Genomic DNA, 4,780 nt, shown 5'->3' with positions numbered 1-4,780 from the left:
TATATAAACATAAACATTGTAACAACTAAAGTCCAGTGATCACAGTGAATTTCTAAAGTAATATAAACGGACACTTTATATGGAATGATCCAATAAAACAGGAGGTTGATTAAAACTGCGCTTAGGATGCGATTCTCCACTTGTTATATTATATAATTTATTATTATTATACCTAGTATGTTACTATATTTATATAAATACAATTATTAATATTCATGAATATATGTACATATTCACATAAATATTTACTAGTTATAAAGATATATAGAGGGCGCTGATGTTGGGGGTGAGGACTGCGCTAGAGTCAGTAGCGACCGGGCTGTGGTTGGTGACGGTCAATCTGGAGCAGCTCCGAGCCAAGTCGCGGGCCGTCGCAGCGGGCAAGAGGCATGTCAAGGTACGCTATACAACAATAATAATAATATCCCCAATAATACAACAAAAATATAACTACTTAAAAAAAATAATATTACAACTATATAAAAACATTTATAGATACACGTTAATCCGATCTAACAAACATAAAATGTGACATATCCTTCGATTTAGACATAAGTTTCGATGAAGTAAGGTGGTCTAGAACAGTATTTCGCTTAGGAGTCGCATATTCTGTCTGCTATTGCTTCTGTCGTCTTGGCAACTATCGAAGCTAGTCACTTGTACTTATTTGTATCAGTGTATTATTGAATCGATCTATATAAAAAAAATTATATCTAAGATATGATACGAGACCCAAACAAGAGATCACTTATTATTCTATTATAAATATGTATTTTACTCTTTAACTCTTTTTGAACTTTCAAATTCAAAAAGGTACGGACTTCATTAAATAAAATACTCTTAAATGTGATAAGAGAATCAAATAATGATAACCTAAATTATTATACACCTTAAAACAGCATCATGTCTAAAAAAAATATATATGTATATTTTACTATTCAAAACTGGTTAAACATTCAATTTAAATGATTTGATTGTATTTAAAAATATATTTTTTTAAATTCTATGTAAGGACTTTATTAAGTAAAATAGTTCTAAGTAATTTAAAATATAATCCGAGAACCCAATAATGGGTAGCTTATTTTTATAATATTTTATAATCACTTATTATTTTACTAAGCACCTTAAAACAGATTCATATTAAAAAAATATATATATTTTACCATTTAACCCTAGTTAAACTTTCAACTTCAAAAAAGGTACGGACTTTATTAAATAAAATACTCTAAAATATAATAAGAGAACGAATGGGTAGCTTATTTTTATAATCACTTATTTTACTAAGCACCTTAAAACAGATTCATATTTAAAAAAAAAATTATATTTTACTATTTAACCCTAGTTAAACTTGCAATTTAAATAATTTACTTGTATTTAAAAATATTTTTTTAGAAGCCAAGCCGATAACCCAATAATGGGTAGCTTATTTTTATAATATTTTATAATCACTTTTTATTTTGCTAAGCACCTTAAAACAGATTCATATTTTAAAAAAAAATTATATTTTACTGCTTAACCCTAGTTAAACTTTCAAATTCAAAAAGGTACAGACTTTATTAAATAAAATACTCTAAAGTATAATAAGAGAACCAAATAATGATTAGCTTATTTTAATAATATTAAGTAACCACTTATTAATTTATTATACACCTTAAAACAGCATCATGTCTAAAAAAAATATATATAGGTATATTTTACTATTTAACACTGGTTAATTTTTTTTCGATTTAAATAATTTACTTGTATTTAAAAATATTTTTTTAAAAATTCTATGTAAGGACTTTATTATGTAAAAAAGTTCTAAGTAATTTAAAATATGATCCGAGAACTAAATAATGGGTAGCTTATTTTTATAATCACTTATTATTTTACTAAGCACCTCAAAAACAGATTCATATTTTTAAAAAAATTATATTTTACTATTTAACCCTAGTTAAACTTTCAATTTAAATAATTTACTTGTATTCAAAAATATTTTTTTAAAAATTCTATGTAAGGACTTTATTATGTAAAATATTTCTAAGTAATTTAAAATATGATCTGAGAACTAAATAATAACTTATTTTTATAATGACTTTTTATTTTATTATACAACTTAAAACAGTTTCATCTTAAATATATATATATTTTAATTAACATGAAACCCAATTAAGTGCCAACTTATTTTAATAATTACTTATTATTATTTACTTACTACTATATACCTTAAAACTGTTTCATATAAAAAACAATTATAGTTTACAATTTAACACTAGTTCAACTTTTAATTTTAAAAAAGCTAATTAAATACAATAGTTAAACTAACAATATCAAAGAATTCATGTGTTTTAAGAAATATTTTTCAAAATTCAATGTACGGACTTGTTAACTAAAATAGTTCTAAATAATCTAAAATATGATACGAGAACCAAATAATGTTTAGTTTATTTTAATACTATTTTATAACTAGTTATCATATTATTTTACGCCTTAAAACAGTTTCATAATTAAAATATATATATTTTACTATTTAACACTAGTTAAACTAACAATATCAAAGAATGCATGTGTTTTAAAAAATATTTTTCAAAATTCAATGTACGGACTTCTTAACTAAAATAGTTCTAAATAATCTAAAATATGATACGAGAACCAAATGATGAATAACTTATTTTAATAATATTTTATAACCACTTATTATTTTACTATACACCTTAAAACAGTTTCATATTTAAAAAATATATACTTACTTTACTATAATATATGTAATACTGTTTAGCTTTCAATTTCAGAGAATTCATTTGCTTTAAAAAATATTTCTTAAAATTCAAGATACGGAGTTGATTAAGTAAAATAGATCGAAACAATCTAAAATATGATAACATACCCAAATAAGGGACAGCTTGCTTTATTCACTTCTTTATAATTAATAAAAATTTAACTTAATTAAATTAATAAAACAGTTCTATATGTATTATACTTATAATGTCTTACAATTGTACAATAAGGCCCACCTATGAAAAATCATCATGATAGGTTTAATTTTATTATATTATTTTAAATATGTCGTACTGCCTTATGATTATGATTATATTATGATTGTGATTATAGTAAACACTTTTTAGGAATTTTTTGCAATATAGAGAGAGAAATACTATCTATGCTGCCTAAATACATTAGGTTGCTATCTCACACAGCATACTTATCAATCCGTAATCGGACATATATAAATTACACATACATGGTATAATCAGAAAAAAAAGAGATACAATAATAAGATATAATAAACAATTTTTTTTCCTCTACAGTTTCAATTTCGGTCTGTACAACAAATACAAATGTTTCAATTCATTCCTATTTTTCCTTCTCATTTCTGCTCCTCCAATTTCACCCTTTCACAATTTTTTAATTCACCTGATCAACAAATTCAATAAAAAAAACCGAATATAAAATAATTGAAAATTATACTAACATTATAAAAAAAAAATTCTCATAGTGAATTTTAATTCTTAATATACTCAGTGCAACTTTTTTAAGTTATTTGTTCGAAAACTCTAAATATAATTGTCTATTACCGAGAATATTTTCATTTTATTGAATTTCACTTGTGTCATTAATTGGAATAACTGTTATAGCAGAAAGTTGTCAGATATCCTACTTACGGGGGCATGGCAATACATATGACTTATTGTAGAGAATACAAGCTAACAAACTATATGCAATAAATTAGCTATTACAATTGTTTGAGCTGCAATAAATAAATACATAGCTACAAGTATATAGTGCTTGAGTACACATCAGACTAAACTCACTGAACAACGGAAGACCAATATAGCGAAATCGTGACGAATTCAATGTCGTTTTAGGTTTAGCCCCTGTATTACAATAAATATATTCCAAAATATTTAAATTATTTTTACCTAGCTCCTGAGGTGCATTGACAAGAACCCTTGGACAAGCGTTTAATATTGTTCGAATTAGTATTATCAAAAAAAGTTTCGTCGAAATCGACGTTTCCATCCCTTATTAGTTCAAAATTTTCGAAAAATAAAAATCGACATTTAACAGAGTTGGACAACTATGAAACTAATATCTAAAATTGCCATGGATACGATATTTATTTATCAATGGTCCATTCATGAAAATAGTGGTATCCATGGCAACATTAGATATTAGTTTCAACTATAGCTAATTTTTGCCTATCTCTGACTATTAATCATTTCCAAAGTTTTAATTCAGTTTGAATTAAAATCTGACAAACATTAAAATCAATATTAATATCTACAATACTTTATTTTTATTTTTTGTTAGTTTTTAATATGGTGAAATTTATTCCATTTTCGTCTAATTTATTTAATAATAAGCTTATAACTAATTTATTGGAAGATTATTGATTGACCGTGTGTAAAGATGAAAGGAATATGGTCCGGGTGCGGTCAAGAAAAACTCAAATAGTAGAAATATACTATTTTATTTTAATGAGCCAACGTTTCGCCCCACGTTGCAGGGCTTCTTCAGGGCTAAAAAAGATACAAACACAAAGTTACAAAAGGAAAACAAAAACATAAGTGTAAAATAACAGGGGTATAAAATGTAAAAAAGTACGATATAATAAGAAAAATTAAAGGTAGTAAATAGTAAATGTAAAGGGTAATAGTAACAGGTAGATAAGAGAAGAAATATTAAAGTGGGTGCGGTCAAGAAAAACTCAAATAGTAGAAATATACTATTTTATTTTATGTTCTTATATTATGTTCTTAAATATTTCTTTTGTTATCTATTTGTTACTATTACCCTTTAC

General features: G+C 24.7%; 1 protein-coding gene across 2 annotated transcripts in view; it reads left to right on the top strand.

Annotated features, from left to right (window-relative positions):
* Nucleotides 1-317: 317 nt before the first annotated feature.
* Nucleotides 318-4,780, top strand: part of Trpgamma (Transient receptor potential cation channel gamma) — a 980,713-nt gene continuing 976,250 nt past the window's right edge. For both annotated transcript variants that reach the window (XM_067052323.1, XM_067052322.1), the window contains exon 1: nucleotides 318-397. The gene's annotated coding sequence lies outside the window, so the exon portion shown is untranslated. The remainder of the gene's footprint in view (nucleotides 398-4,780) is intronic.

This window comes from Halyomorpha halys, unplaced genomic scaffold, assembly GCF_000696795.3.
Source record: "Halyomorpha halys isolate HHAL.00 unplaced genomic scaffold, Hhal_1.1 Scaffold3.1, whole genome shotgun sequence".
Taxonomy (NCBI): Eukaryota; Metazoa; Arthropoda; class Insecta; order Hemiptera; family Pentatomidae; genus Halyomorpha; species Halyomorpha halys.
This window is presented reverse-complemented; position numbering and strand designations above follow the sequence as displayed.